Source organism: Pongo pygmaeus, chromosome 15 (genome assembly GCF_028885625.2).
Source record: "Pongo pygmaeus isolate AG05252 chromosome 15, NHGRI_mPonPyg2-v2.0_pri, whole genome shotgun sequence".
NCBI classification, from domain to species: Eukaryota; Metazoa; Chordata; class Mammalia; order Primates; family Hominidae; genus Pongo; species Pongo pygmaeus.
Genome location: NC_072388.2, coordinates 90,289,043 through 90,305,360, shown reverse-complemented (window position 1 = coordinate 90,305,360; position 16,318 = coordinate 90,289,043). Strand labels below are relative to the sequence as shown.

At 51.3% G+C, this 16,318-nt stretch overlaps 1 protein-coding gene across 6 annotated transcripts in view; it reads left to right on the top strand.

Annotated features, from left to right (window-relative positions):
- The window catches only part of GPR68 (G protein-coupled receptor 68), a 30,981-nt gene that overhangs the window by 2,308 nt on the left and 12,355 nt on the right, over positions 1–16,318 (top strand). The window contains exons 1-2 of one of the 6 annotated variants that reach the window (XM_054449249.2): positions 8,156–8,314; positions 13,411–13,545. The exons of 2 other annotated variants lie outside the window; for them this stretch is intronic. The gene's annotated coding sequence lies outside the window, so the exon portion shown is untranslated. Of the gene's footprint in view, positions 1–7,343; positions 7,945–8,155; positions 8,315–13,410; positions 13,546–16,318 lie in introns of those variants that run through there. 3 more of the 6 variants (XM_054449252.2, XM_054449253.2, XM_054449245.2) reach the window with 3 other exon arrangements.

Here is a 16,318-nt window from a genome sequence, read left to right as displayed (position 1 = left end):
AAGAACAACCACTAGGTCTATCTTGTTCACCTCACTGTCCTGGCACCCGCTTCACCCTGGCCCCACAGCCTGGAGCACAGGTGTTAAATGAGCTGATGAACGAATAATGAATGAATAACTGAGTAAGCCTCCCTGACTTCCAATTATGTCTTTCTTTCCTTCTCCCTGCCCTCATCCCTGTCCTTATCCAAACCCTCCATCCTTCAAGGCCCTGCCAGGAGTCCAGCTTCTCCAGAGGCCTTTTTAAACCAACGGATCCCCCCTAAGCCCTCTTGCCCCGGAATATTCCATCGCTGGCGATACGCATACCCAGGGCGCATTCAGTTCCATGGTCTGGTGTGTTCCCCACACCTCCAGAGGGCAGGGGCTGTGGGTGACATTTAAACCACAGGTGCTCAGGAAACACTGTGGAGTGACTCCGCATGGTCCAGCCTCCAAGTACAGAGCTGTGTTGGGTCTCAACAGCTGTATTAGTTTCCTGTTGCTGTGGAACAAATTACCACCAACTAACTTAGTATCTTAAAACAACACACATTCATTATTTTAGAATTCTAGAGGACAGAATAGAGTCTCACAGGGCTAAAACTAAGGTGTTGGCAGGGCCAGCCAGGTCCTTTATGGAGGTCCAGGGGAGACTCCATTTCCTTGCCTTTTTCGGTGTCTCAGGCCTGCCTGCATTTCTTGGCTTGTGGCCCCTCCCATCTTTAAAGCTGACAATGGATGGCGGAGCCCTCCCCTCTCTACATCACTCAAATTCTCTCTGCTGCCTCCTTTTTCCACCCTTGTGATGACATTGGGTCCACTTTGATAACCCAGGATCATCTCCCCATCTCAAAATCTCTATCACATTTGCAAAGTCCATTTAATGTGTAAGGTAACATGTTCACAGGTACCAGGGATTAGAATCCAGTCATCTTTTTTTTTTTTTTTTTTTTTTTTAACATAGTCTTGCTCTGTTGCCCAGACTGGAGTACAGTGGCACAATCTCGGCTCACTGCAACCTCCGCCTCCCGGATTCAAGCGATTCTCATGCCTCAGCCTCCTAAGTAGCTGGGACTACAGGCATGCACCACCATGCCCAGCTAATTTTTTTTTTTTTTTTTTTAGTACAGACAGGATTTTGCCATGTTGGCCAGGCTGGTCTCGAACTCCTCACCCCAAGTGATCCGTGCATCTCGGCCTCCCAAAGTGCTGGGATTACAGGTGTGAGCCACTGCGTCCAGCCAAGGCCACGGTCATCTTTGAGGACTGTTGTTCTGCCTACCACAGTAGTAGCCGTCCGTCGTAGTCACAGGACACACTGGCTTGTGGAATATTCCTAGTAGCTGATATTTACTGCTCCAGGCACATTACATGACACTCCATGAGTTAGGTGCCATCATTGTGAGGAACAGAAGTTAAATAACTTGGCATGTGGCAGAGCTGGGATTTGAACCTAGGCAGTGGGGCTCCAGGGCGCACTTTCCTGGCCTCTTGGCTACACTGCCTCTCTGGCACCATTATTGCCCTCAAGATGCCTGGAACAGGCCAAGAAGATCTGAAGCCCAGCTCAGGAGAAGAATTTTCTCCAAGGTTTTCTAGGTAAGGCCCCTGTCTAGGCTACAGATTCTCTGCCAGTGCTCTCATTTCAGCCCTTTCTCACCCTCCCACACCATCCACACCCTATTATAGGCACCTAAGCCGTGATCCAAGAGGGCTGGAGGGAGAGCTGCCAATGGTTTTCTTCAGGGGTCCCAGGCAGTTAACGCTGGAAAAGTTTCTGTGTGCCAAATACCACTCACATCCATCCCTGTCCTCCCCCAGCATCCACACACGAAGTCATGTGAGCCCCACAGGAGGCAAATCTTACGTAGCAAATCAAAGAAAAGTAATCACCATTTAGCCAGCTCACTGCCACAAAGAAGCCTACACCCTTAAATGAGATTGGAACACATAGGACTTCCATGGGCATCGGGGGAAGAAGGGATGGCTTAACATTTATTAATTGAGCATTACTAGGGTCAGGCACAGTTCTAAGAGTTTTATACTTACTAACTCAGTTAATACAACAACCCTGTGCAGTACTGTTTGTTGTTGTTGTTGTTGTTTTGTTTTTGTTTTTGAGACGGAGTCTTGCTGTGTTGCCTAGGCTGGAGTGCAGTGGCACGATCTCGGCTCACTGCAACCTCCATCTCCTGGGTTCAGCGATTGTCCTGCCTCAGCCTCCCGAGTAGCTGGGATTACAAGCGGGCACCACCATGCCTGGCTAAGTTTTGTATTTTTAGTAGAGACAGGGTTTCACCATGTTGGCCAGGCTGGTCTTGAACTCCTGGCCTCAAGTGATATGCCCGCCTCAGCCTCCCAGTGTGCTGGGATTACAAGCATGAGCCACCGTGCCTGGCTCAGTACTATTATTATTCCCATTTTACATATCAGGAAACTAAGGCACGGAGAGAACGTCACTTGTTTATGGTCACATAACCAATAAGTGGAGGCGCCAGGATTGGGGCCATTCTCCCTAAGCAGGGAACCAAGGCAGAGGCTGGCCAGAGCTGAACAGCCCCAGCCTGGGCCATGCTACTTCCGTCAGCAAAGCCCCCTCTTGTGCCTTCCCAGCATAACCTGTTGTTTTTGGACCCGGCAAGGCTGGTATCCTGGTTTCTATGTCAACCACACTTCCATTTAATTAATTTATTTCCATTCCTTTTTTCTTCTTCTTCTTTTTTAAATAGAGACAGATTCTTGCTATGGCTATAGCTACAGTCTTGCCCAAGCTCTTCTTGAAGCCCTGGCCTCAAGTGATCCTCCCACCTCAGCCTCCCAAGGTGCTGAGATTACAGGCTTGAGCCACCACGCCCAGCCTTCAACCAGATTTCTTGACAGCACCTTTATATGTGATTCTTACACCAATCTTCTTTGTTAACCCCATTTTAAAGAAGCAGAAACCAAGGCCCAGGGAGGCTACATAACTTGCCAGAGCTCTCAGAGCCAAAAAGCAACAGATGTGGAATTCAAACCCGGGTATTCAGATGCCCAAGTCCCCTGCACTCCCACTCTCCCAAACTGCCTCAGCCTGAGCAAGCCCAACCTGAAGCCTTCCTCCTGGAGTCCATAGTCCAGCCAGGAATGTGACATGGGCTCCCCAGCCCTCCAGATGTGTGTGCTCACACTTTGTCTGGACTTGTTCCTCCCTGGCCTTCGAATGTTCTGCCCTCAGATGTCCCCATTAGTCACAGTCTGTCTGAGAGCCCTCGGATTAGCTGGATAGGAGCAGACGCAACTTTGTGGTGGTCATCAGGTTGTCCCATTCATCAGCTCAGGCCCAAGCCTGCTGGAGTGTGGTTGTTGCCAGAAACAATAACTCTTAGGAAAGAAAACCAGCCTCTTTCTGCCTGAAACTGTCCTGAGAGGTGCTTGACTCAGCATCGGCAATTATTTCCCAGAAGGAAAGTTACCGACCTGATTCGGCAGCCACGTGCTCTGCTCTAGAAGGCTCATGGTGACGGGAAGCACAGGACAGGGGTGGATCAGCAAGAGAAGGCTTTGGGCCTGAGCAGAGACTGAGATGAGCTGGCGCTAGAACCGAGGGAGGAAGTAGGGACTCATTCTGTTGTTTAGGGGATAAAGAGAGATTTCCGCTAAGGCTAGCCAGCTGTGCTAATTGGAAGAACGAAGTGGAAAAACAGTAATTTTCAAAAGTAGATCATCTGAGCACATTCTGAAATATATGCACATTTTTCCATTAGTATGAGTTTGCAGTGAGGATGTATCTGATGCATCCGTTTCTGTATCAGTCAGACTCAGCAGGAAGCAGATGGCACCCTCAAGCAGGGTAACTGATAAGAGTTTAACACAAAGGTGTGGACAGGGCTAAGGGATGGTGCCACACGGTGGGACTGGCATGCCTCAGGAGCTGTTACTAGCCCTAGGCTTCCAGGAGGAAGGGAGAGAGAAGTGCAGGAAAGGGACTCCAACAGGAGCTGAGCTGACATCTTCAGCCGAGGGAGGCAGCCAACCTGAAGTGACCCTGGCAGAGTGGATAAATACCCCCGGGTCTTCACTCTCCTCCCATCCTCTGATCTCCAGTTAGTGCTTCCTATCACCCACATCTAACAGACGCTGGAAGGCAGGGTGCCGGGTGACATCATCCTTAGAGTAGGGGGATGGAGACTGGATCTGGATAGGTGGATAGAAAGTACGCAGCACATTGCTGGTGCGGGAGCCTCTTTCACACACTCCTTTGGCTGCCATTTTCTGGACACCTGCAGTGTGTCACTCTGGGTTTGACATTGGGGAAATGCAGGGAATGAGCTGTCCTCAGGCTCTGTGTAGAGATTCTGCCTTTACAGATGCCAAGATAAAAAGAAAAACCCACAAGTGACTGGAAAAGAAGAAATGGATGCAAACATCACTGGCACTGGGGGTGGTGAATTTCAGACCATGTCTCTGGAGCCCAGCCCAATGTGGGAGATAATTTCTGTGGGCGAGACAGATAGTTATTAGTGCAGCATTTCCAATCAGCATTTCAAAAGCATAGGTCATAATTTACATTCTCTAGGCTCAGGAAGGTTCTGGAAGACAATATGTGCTTAATTTACCATTAGTGAGCTGTTTTGTTGCTTGTAAAGCCAGGTTTTATTTACAAAACAACAAATTCTGCTGTCTTTGCCAAGGACTGGACATCTTGACACCAAGAAACATAGCAAAATCCAGTCAAAAGTGACTTTGCAAGCAGTATGATGAATTTCTATATGGTTCTCCAGCTCCATCATTTTCTTAGGGAAAGCACGGCCAGAAATGCCCAAGTCTGTATTTTGGCAACAGCCCAAGCTTCTCACACTCCACTGGCCAGTTCCAGATCTTTAAGTAACTATAATAAGAGCCATGCTGTCTGTCTCTAAAAAGTGAAGCATGAATCAAAAATGAGTTTGTTTTAATTTAACAGCATTGAGACTGTGAAAGGCACTGGATAAGTTTAGGCACCTGTAAACGGAGAATGTGGGGTGAAAAAAGAGAGGCATAGCCGGGCGCGATGGCTCACGCCTGTAATCCCAGTACTTTGGGAGGCTGAAGCAGGCGGATCACTTGAGGCCAGGAGTTTGAGACCAGCCTAGCCAACAGGGTAAAACCCCATCTCTACTAAAAATACTAAAAATTAGCTGGGCGTGGTGGCACATGTCTGTAATCCCAGCTACTTAGGAGGCTGAGGCATGAACATTGCTTGAACCCAGGGGGCCGAGGTTGCAGTGAGCCGAGATCATGCCATTGTACTCCAGCCTGGGTGACAGAGGGAGACTCTGTCTCAACAAAAGAAAAGAAAAGGAGAGGCAGGACACAGGGCCACCAAGTACTGGCACACTGTGCCAACTCCAGGGACCACCAACTGATGGGTTACAGCATGCGCGGCACCCTTGAGGTTGTGCAGTGTGGTAGCCCTGGCAGGATTCATTCTGTAATACATTTTCTACAGGGCATGCTCTGTACTCCTGATAGTCAGAGTCCTCGATCTAGCAACTGACAATAAGCTTTAAAACAGCCCACCTCTTTCCTAGAGAGATAAGATGAGGCAGAACAGAATCACTGGAAGAAACAGCTTCAGAGTCAGAACTCCTGTCAAGTCCTGGCTCAGTCACTTGGGAATTGAGTGGCCTCAGGCAATTTATGAAACCTCAGTTTCCTGATCTGTGAAATGGAGAGAATAAAACTACTTGTTTTGGAGATGAAAAGAGATCGTGCACAGGCGCTAAGTACACAGGAAGCATTTACAAGATAAGAGCGATTGAGCCTGCAGTGAGCCGCCAGCCACTGTACTCCACTGTACACTGGGGGACGACAAAGTGAGACCCTGTTTCAAAAATAAATAAATAAATAATAAATGATAAGAGCCGCAAATAAGAGGATATTTGGAATATCCAATGACAGTGATAATAACAGCTAACATCTATTGAACCCTCATGTGTGCTGGGCATTGAGCTAAGGGCTTTACTTGGTTTAACTCATGTAATCATCTTAGCCCTCATTTGAAGATGTGTCTCCATTTCACAGATGGAAACGGTCACAGAGAGGTTAAAAGACTTGTCCAGGGTCACCCTACTAGTGCGTAGTACAACTGGGATTCAAATGCCAACACTGGCTTTCAACGCCAAACTCTTCACAACTACATTCGGTTTGGCAACTTTTAGAAAGCAGATGTGAATTTTTATGGCATAGTCAACCCAGAAAATTCCATTTGTGAGGACTTTCTAAGGAGGAATTTCAAAATGAAGACCAGCAGAGGAGGCTTATCCAGCCTCTTAGCCTGCTGGGATGTTGCTGGGGTAGTGTCCAGTGAGAAAAGCAAATCCCCCCGCCTCCACACTCCCTGTGCCTCTCTCTGCCTCCTCCTGCTCCCCAGCCTTCCGCTGCCAGGGTACCTTCTGTCCTCTTACCCACTGTCCATCCTTCCGGAGACTCACCTAGAGGGCTAAGTCACACCGTGTGGAGCACTGAGCCACCCAGAGGGGTTAGCAGAAGGTGAGATGTTTGCTCTTTCTCCTTCTACCTCCCCTGCCTGAGGTTCCAATCACCCTTCGTCCCTAACCTGCAACCATCTGTCCTGACAACCGCCCAACCTTCTGCAGACTCTTGCAGTGACAGTTCCAGACATTCATTTCACAAATAGGAATGGGGGCACCCTGCTTTGAGCAGGATAACTGGGCTGAGAGCAAGGGCCCCGTAGAGAGACAGCTGTGTGCCAGCGACCCCAGCGGCAGTGCAATGCTGGGAAAGGGGCTAAGGGCACACAGCAGGGTTCAGCACACATTACCTGGGGCAACCAAGAATGCTCCCTAGGGGAAGTGATTTGGGGTCTTAAGATGGGGGCAGGAGTCCAGGAGGTGGGAAACAGGAGGTCTATGCAGTGAGGAGGGCCACAGGAGCCAACGTATGCAATTGTGAAAGAGCAGAAGGAAACAGCCAAGGGTGGCTTGGGACAGGATGTGGGTAGGAGGAGGGCTTCTGTACCCAACTGCCTGGATTTGAATCCCGAGGCCTCTACGTACCACCTGTGTGACCTTGGGCAAGTTGTTTGCCCTCTCTGTGCCTCATTCCCCAATGTATAAGATGGGAATAACAATACTATCTACATCACAGAGCCCTGAACATCAAATGAGTTAATGCAATTAAGTACTTACAACAGTGCCCGGCACACAGCAGTGCTCAATAGATGTTGGCTGGGACTATTATTACTATTATCTGTGAGTATGTGGGGCAGAGGGGACTAAGTCCTCCCTGAATTATCAAGAAGGTCAGTAGGAGGTCCTCTAAGCCATCCCTGCGGCAGACAGGCTCCGGCTCTGAGGAGCACCGGGCAGGGACCCAGGAGGCTGCAAACCTAACTGCAGAGCCCCAGGCTGGGCTGGACAGGCTGAGGTCAGGGCAGGTGCAGAGAGGCCCAGAGCTGCAACACCGCACTTCATTTATTGCGTGGCTACTGATGTGCCCGTGCTGGGCACACGGACGTGGAAAAGGACAGAAAGGCTACTCCTGGACTGTTCTCTGGGCTTGTCACCCTGGGGTTGTGGTGAGAGGCTGCTGACAGCCAGGGCACCTGGGAGTGGACGTGGCTGGAGAAGGACCCTTGTCCTTTTACAGCCAGGCCCACTCTGAGCCCCACGCAGTGTTCTAGAACCTGTCCCCCAGGGCAGGATGGTAGCGGGGGCAGGAGTCTCTGAGCCATTGCGGCCCTTCCCGGCAGGCGCCGAGCCTAGGGGCTGTGGTCAGGGTGAAAGGCAGGGCATGGACCCTCACTCAGGGCTGCGTGTGCCCGACGTGGTGGGGGGTCGTGGAATCGGAGCACAACTTGGCCCTGCGTTCCCAGGAAGGAACCCGAAGACCTCCCCAGGCCACCCTGCCATCTGCATGCGCGCTGGCAAGAGGAGGGGCGCGGGGTAATGGTGGCCGGCGCCACAGCCCCGTGCCGCGCAGGTAGGTGTCCCCGCGAGCCAACCTCTTTCTCTCGCCTCGCCTGTGGGTCCCCGGCGCGCCGGCCCCCGGAAACCGCGCGCGGGCCAAGGCCGGGTCTCTGCACCTCCCCCGGAGCGGCCCCGCGAGCGCGCGGGAACCGGGCGGGCCGGCGCGGGTGCAGGCGCGTGCGCGTGCGCGTGCGAGGCGGGGGCGCGCCCCGAGCGAGGCCGCCGGGGCGTGGCGGGGGCGAGAGACGCGGCCGCGGCCGGGACCGCGGGTGTCTGTCCGCTAGCGCCGGCGCGGCCCGGTCCCTCTCCCGGGCGGGGCGTCTCCGCCTGCGGTCGCCGCCCGGGTTAGCAGCCACCCCCTCGGCTGGCTCCGCGGCCACCTGGTAATTACTCCCGCCCCCACAAAAAGTGCGAGACACCGCGAGCCCTTCATTTCCCAGAGCCCGGCCGCACCGGCCATTCCGAGTCCGTTTGGGCCTTTACATCCCCCCGATCTGTGCGGCCCCTCAGGGCAGCCCTGAGACCCGGACAGCCCCCGCTGCCACGGAGGAGGGGAGAGCTGGCTCACTGCTTGGTCGGCAGGGGCAGCGCCAGGTGGGGTCCCTGGTTGCAGGCCCACCACCCCCCGACTACTCCGCCAAGCAAATGGCCCAACGGAGGCAGCAGGGTCCAGGTGGTCCTCTGGGTGGTCCTCCAGCTGGAGAACAGGGGCTGCGGTGGCGAGAGGGCACAGGCAGGGGAAAGAGCCCTGCCTTGGAGCCAGAGGCTGTGTAGCTTTGCGCAGGTCACTTGCTGTGGCTGGGCCTCTGTAAAATATTAGCCATTGTCACCTCACTGAGGTGTGAGGCTGGTTTGAGAGTCTGCAAATCTGAGATGCTGTAGTTACGTTTGGCTTTACTCTCTCTGCCCCCACCTCCACACACAGGATCGCTTCCAAAAGGAGGGAGGGAAACAAATTCCTGAGCTCAACAGTGGAAGTGGGGCTGCACAGGGAGGATGCTGTGGACTGTATGACTAGGGTATTTTCACTTGCCAGCCCAGTTCCAGAACCAGATAGTCTAAGTCCAGTCCCAGCTCTTTCATATTTTAGAGCTATTACCTTGGGCAAGTCGCTTTTTTATTGTTGTTGTTTGAGATGGAGTCTTGCTTTGTCGCCCAGGCTGGAGAGTAGTGGTGGAATCTTGGCTCACTGCAACCTCGACCTCCTGGGTTCAAGCGATTCCCCTGACTCAGCCTCCCAAGTAACTGGGACTACAGGTGCCCACCGCCATGCCTGGCTAATTTTTGTATTTTTAGTAGAGACGGGGTTTCACCATGTTGGTCAGGCTGGTCTCAAACTTCTGACCTCAAGTGATCCGCCTGCCTCAGCCTCCCAAAGTGCTGGGATTACAGGCATGAGCCACGACTGGTGACTGAAGACCCCGGAGGGAAGGAGGAGCACTTGGCACCAGCCACGATGAGGATGATGATGACAGTGGTAGAGGAATGAGCTTTAGCATCAGAATTCCTGTTTCATCTTTCCTAGCTGGTTGGCCTCAAACAAGATATTTTAACTTTCTGAGTCTTAGTATCTCATAGGGAAAGTGGAGATGATAATACCTACACCTCAAGGAATTGTTATAAAAATTGAAATCAAATAATTATACGAATGAATCCAGCACATGATAGGCCCTAAAGTGATTTGGGGGGACAAATAATTTATGTTCCTGTTATCGCTGCATAACAAACCACATTTAAAGATATTAACTTAGACCGGGCGCAGTGGCTCACGCCTATAATCCCAGCACTTTGGGAGGCTGAGGCGGGCAGATCATGAGGTCAGGAGATTGAGACCATCCTGGCTAACACGATGAAACCCCGTCTCTACTAAAAATACAAAAATTAGCTGGGTATGGTGGCGGGCGCCTGTAATCCCAGCTACTCGGGAGGCTGAGGCAGGAGAATGGCGTGAACCCGGGAGGAGGAGCTTGCGGTGAGCAGAGATCGCGCCACTGCACTCCAGCCTGGGCAACAGAGTGAGACTCCGTCTCAAAAAAAAAAAAAAAAAAAAAAGAGTAGTAGCTACATGTTTACATTTCAATATACCCAACCCAACTTGCAAGTCTTCCTTCTGATTAGTTGGCAGTCTTTCTTGCAGGGCTTGGTGGGGGTGGCTCATCTCTGCTCCTTGGAGCATCAGCTGAGATGGCCCTACTGGGGCTGGGGGATCCTCCTCCAAGATGACATACTGGTATGCAAGACAAGTCGAACCTGGCTGTCAGCTAGGGGTGCAGCAGGGGCTGCTGGCCAGGGTTTGGTTCCGCTCAATGTGGGCCTGTCAACGAGGCTGCTTGGCTTCCTCACAGCATAGCACTTAGGTTTCAAGAACAATTATTCCCAGAAGACAGGAAGTGGGAACTGCCAGTCTCTTCAGACTTAGCCTCAAAAACTGGTACAGTGTCGCTTCCACGCTATTTCTGTTGGTCAGGCAGTCAGAGGGCCTGCCTAATTTCAAGGGAGGGGACTTAGACCCCCACCTCTCAACGAGGAAAATGTCAAACAGTTTGCAGCCACCTTGGGTCGGCCACAACTTGAGTCTTCTCTTTTGCGTTTTTTTTTCTGGGCACCATGGTGATGAATTAATGAATCTTTTGCAAAAGTTGAAGTGTTTCTCCCAGGAGAGGACCTGCAGAGACAGAGACATGGGCCTTATCACAGTCCATTTTGGTCAGAATCAGTATCTCTGGGCCTGACACAGGGCTGAGGGAGCAAGCATCCTACCCAGTGGCCTCTCTAGCATCATTTTCCCTGGAACCTCTTCAATCCCAGCTTTGTCAACCCTGGGCCTTCAAAACAAGAGGGAGAAGCCAACGAGAGAGCAATTTGGATTCAAGAAAATAGATTTGAGCAGGTGGCCCGGGGTTGAGTGTAATGAGCATGTTTGAAGCTCTCAAGTCGCTGGAGAAGTCTGTTTGTTTTTCAAGAGGGCTGCTTCCTGTGTGTTTGGAGTGACTGTTGTCATACATTATTAGGTTATTAATTGATGGGCTGGAGCACTCTGCAGGCAGTGGGGGCAGTAGGCCCCAGGGGTTGCCATGGCAACCTTCAGGTCTGTGGTCTGTGCTGCGGCTGCAGACAGGAGAGATGCCCCAGGCAGCTCAGACCTTCTCAGACCACAGACTCTCCTGGCTGGAAGTCTCCGGTTCAGCACCAGGAAATGCACTTCCACGCAAGGCCACCCACTCACACCCTGAGAGTCCAAACCAACCCTCTTCTTGTTGCCTCATCCTATATCCTGACTGTTTCCCCCAGATTGTTAGTTTCTGACTTCAATTTTAGCCACGCTGGCCCTCCCAGCAGGCTACAGGAAGAAGTGGAATTTAGATTCATTTATTCACCCAAACATTCGGCATGTTTTTGGTGTGCACGGTCCCTAGCAAAGAACAAAATAGACCCAGCTCCTCCTTCCCCAGGCAGCTTCCTGTGTAAAGGGGAAGATAGGCATTAACCAACAGTCATACATATTTCCATGCATTACATTGGTAAATATTAAAATACAATGATGGACCAGGTGCGGTGGCTCATGCCTATAATCCCAGCACTTTGGGAGGCCAAGGTGGGCAGATGGCTTGAGCTCAGAAATTTGAGACCAGCATAAGCCACATGGTGAGACCCTGTCTCCACTAAAAATACAAAAATTAGCCGGGCATGGTGGCATGTGCCTGTAATCCCAGCTACTTGGGAGGCTGAAGCACAAGAATCACTTGAACTCAGGAGGTGGAGGTTGTAGTGAGCCAAGATCGTGCCACTGCACTCCAGCCTGGGCAACAGAGGGAGACTTGTTTCAAAAAATAAATAAATAAAAATAAATAAATACAATGATGGAACCAATCCCTTGCATAGACTAAAAAATTTTTTAAAAATACAGTGAGCTGGGTGTGATGGCCCATACCTGAGTCCAGCTACTGGGGAGACTGAGGTGGGAGGATTGCTTGAACCCAGACTTTCGAGGCTGCAGTGAGCTATGATCGCACCATTACACTCCAGCCTGGGTGATAGAACAGGGACCCCATCTCTAAAAATTAATTAATTAATTAAAAATGAAAACACAGTGAATTCAGGCCTTGAATTGAATCTCAGCACTGCTGCTTGCTTGCCAGCTGTGTGACCCTTGGTCTTGGATAGCCCTGAGCTTTCAGTGATAAAGCTGGGATGATATTTACCTGGCGGGTTGCTGTGAGGCATCAAGGCAGCCTATGGAAAGCTCAATGGCTTGCATATACTGGGAGCTCAAAGCAGGTGAGCACCCACCCTGCATCCCCTTGCTCAGCACCCGTTTGTCATTTAGAACCTCAGGCCACCTTCTTTCTGTGTGAAGCGTGTGTGACGAGCCCTTTTCCCAGCTCCCTTGTACCACAGTGATAAAAACACTCAGAGCTCAATTTTTCCTTCCTTCCTTCCCTCCCTCCTTTTCTCTTCCTTCTTTCCTTTCTTCCTTCCTCCCCTCCCCTCCCTCCCTTCCTCCCTTCCTTCCTTTGGGTTTTTCTCTGTTACCCAGGCTGGACACTACAGCCTCAAACTTTCAGGCTCAAGGGATCCTCCCTCCTTGGCCTCCCAACTAACTGGGACTACAGGTGCAGGCCACCACAACCAGCTAATATTTTAAATTTTTGAACAGACAGGGTCTCACTTTTTTGCCCAGGCTGGTCTCAAACTCCTGGCTTCAAGCAATCAATCCTGCTGCCTTGGCCTCCCAAAGTGCTGGAATTACAGGTGTGAGCCACCATGCCCGGCCCTTTCCATTATCAAGTATGTATTTAGTCCAAACACTTGTGCAGCATTATAGCAATTGCCATGGGGGTACAAGAGATAAAGGTGGTCCTCAGTTCATGTTAGAAGGGCAGAATCAGGCAGGGCGCGGTGGCTCATGCCTGTAATCCCAGCTCTTTGGGAGGCCGAGGAGGGCAGATCACGAGGTCAGGAGATCAAGACCATCCTGGCTAACACAGTGAAACCCCATCTCTACTAAAAATACAAAAAATTAGCTGGGTGCGGTGGCGGGCGCCTGTAGTCCCAGCTGCTCGGGAGGCTGAGGCAGGAGAATGGCGTGAACCCGGGAGACGGAGCTTGCAGTGAGCTGAAATCGTGCCACTGCATTCCAGCCTGGGCGACAGAGCGAGACTCCATCTCAAAAAAAAAAAAGAAGGGAAGAATCTCGGGCCTTACCCCAGACCTACTGAACTGAACCAAAAGCTACACTAACAAGATTCCTGGGAGATGTATAACACATGCACACTAACATTCGAGAAGCAGCGCTGTACAGGGTTTTTGTTTTGTTTTGTTTTGCTTGAGACAGGTTTCACTCTAGCCGCCCATGTGATCTCGGCTCACTGCAACCTCCGCCTTCTGGGCTCAAGCAATTCCCCAGCCTCAGCCTCCTGAGTAGCTGGGACTACAGGCACATGCCACTGCACCCACCAATTTTTTGTATTTTTTGTAGAGACGGGGTTTCACCACGTTGCCCAGGTTGGTCTCAAACCCCTGAGTTCAAGCAATCCGCCCGTCTCAGCCTCTGAAAGTACTGGGATTATAGACATGAGTCACCTCACCCAGCCAGCACTACACAGGATTTTAAGTAAGTATCACATGGTGAGTGTGGGAAGCAGAATAATGCCCTCCCTAAAGAGGTCCAGTTCCTAATCCCCAGAACCTGCGACTGCGTTACCTTACATGGCAAAGGGGGATTAAGGCAGCAGGTGGAATTAAGACTCCTAATCAGCTGACCTTAAAGTAAGGAGATGGTCCAGCATTGTCACAAGGAAGGACCCTTCGAAGTGGAAGAGGGAACGTGAGAGTCAGAAGAGGAGATGTGATGTGAGGACTCAGTCGACTGCTGTAGGCTTTGAAGATGGAAGTTGTCACAAGCCAAGGTATGCTAGAAGTCTCTAGAAGCTGAAAAAGACAAGGAAATGGATTTTAGAGCCTCGAGAAAGAATGTGGCCCTGCAGACTGCAGTTTTGATTTTAGCCAGTAAGATCGACGTCATGCTTTTGACCTCCAGAACTGCAAGATAAGAAATCAATGTTGTTTCGGTCAGGCATGGTGGCTCACGCCTGTAATCTCAGCACTTTGGGAAGCCAAGACAGGTGGATCACTTGAGGCCAGTAGTTCGAGACCAGCCTGGCCAACATGGCAAAACCCCATCACTACTAAAAATATAAAAATTAGAGCCAAGCGCGGTGGCTCACGCCTGTAATCCCAGCACTTTGGGAGGCTGAGGCAGGAGGATCACCTGAGGTTGGGAGTTCAAGACCAGCCTGACCAACATGGAGAAACCCTATCTCTACTAAAAATACAAAATTAGCCAGGCATAGTGACACATGCCTGTAATCCCAGCTACTCAGGAGGCTGAGGCAGGAGAATTGCTTGAATCCAGGAGGTGGAGGTTGCCATGAGCCGAGATCACACCATTGCACTCCAGACTGGGCAACAAGAGCGAATCTCAAAAAAAAAAAAAAAAAAAATTAGCCTGGTATGGTGGCGCATGCCTGTAATCCTAGCTACTTGGGAGGCTGAGGCAGGAAAATTGCTTGAACCCAGGAGGCGGAGGTTGCAGTGAGGTGAGGTGGTACCACTGCACTCCAGCCTGGGCAACAGGATAATGCCTGCCACACAGAGTTGATATAAGGATTAAACAAAGGATGGGGAAGGTGCTTAGCACAGCACCTGGTGCAAAGCAAATGCTCAGGAAATGGTAAAGGCAGCTGTTGGTACTGAGCCACTCCAGGCTATTTTCTAACCCCTTGAGGGCCAAGCACATGAGAGAGCATGGGCTCTTTTTTCTCTTACTGAGCTAGCATTTCACAAAGACCTGGGCTCAGCCAATTTGAGTAAAACCAAAGAAAGTTTCACCCCTCCTTCTTCATCCCAAAGGCATGGTCCTTACTCCAGGTGCAGTAGGGCACATGCCACCAGCAGAGGGGCTGGGGCAGCTTGCCAGCCCCTGGCAGGGCTGGAGGCGGGAGGGGACACCATGCCATTAGTGGCTCCTGCAGGTATAGATGATGATGGTGCAGACGGCCCGTGTGTGCACACCCTGTTAGGCCAGGCCACCCCGTAGAAGGCCAGAGGTGCTCTCTCTCTGGCAGGTTGTGTCCTAGGGGTAAGACAGGCAGTCACTGCTAAGTCAGTTCTGTGCTCCTAACCCCGCGTCCTCCTATATGACATCAGGGAAAGCCAGCCACACTTCCGCAACTCAGAAATAGCACGTGTGTCTAAATGAACACTACTGCACCACAACAAGTTGAAGCCTTTGCTTGTAACATAAGGCCTGCAAGAAGCAACTGACATAGGAAACTTTTTTTTTTTTTTTTTTTTGAGACGGAGTTTCGCTTTTGTCACCCAGTCTGGAGTGCAATAGTGCAATGGCATGATCTTGGCTCACTGCAACCTCCACCTCCCAGGTTCAAGTTATTCTCCTGCCTCAGCTTCCCGAGTAGCTGGGATTACAGGCATGCGCCACCACCCCCAGCAAATTTTTGTATTTTTAATAGAGATGGGGTTTCACCATGTTGACCAGGCTGGTCTCCAACGCCTGACCTCAGGTGATCCACCCGCTTCGGCTTCCCAAAGTGCTAGGATTCCAGGCGTGAGCCACCGCACCTGGCCGGAAATAGTTTTTAAAAGGTGTGCTATGTGGTAGCATTTGCTTGGAGGGCCCAGGCCCCACTGAAGGGGATTTCCTTAGACCCCCTACCAGCAGAGTGAGGGCAATGGAGCCAAGGGTCTTGGCATGAATAAGATGGGCATCAATGTTTTAAACTGTGTTGGTCCCCAGAGCAGGGACCAAGCACAGGGCTCTGGCCGCTTCCAAAAGGAAGGACTCGTGCCCCCAGTGGCCCCATGCACCGTGTCTGTTGGCTTCCTGGCTCTGGCAACATAGCTTATAATCAGCTTCCAAGGAGTCTGTCTTGGAGGGAGGTGGTTATGCCAAAATGCTGGGCCTTTCCATCCTCTGTGTTATGTGTGTAAGGGAGGGAGTTTAGTAAGTGCTCCTGAGAGCCAGAAGGGCCCCCAGGGCCAGAGCCCTGGGCTTGGTTCCTGCTCTGGGGACTGACACAGTTGAAAACATTGATGCCTGCCCTATCCTTACTCATGCCCAGAGCCTTAGCTCCACTGCCTTTGCTCTGCTGCTCTGCCAAACAGGATCCTACCTGCTTCACCACATCCATGGTTGCACACCTTCACTGCACTTTAGAGCAGTCCAGGGAGCTTTAGAGCCATTGATGATGCTGGCATGTCACTTCCAGGAAGCATGATTTAACCAGCCCTGGGTGGGGCCCGGGCATTGATATTTTTTTTGTAGGCTCCCAGGTATGTTCTTATGCACGTGGCCAGGGTTGAACCCC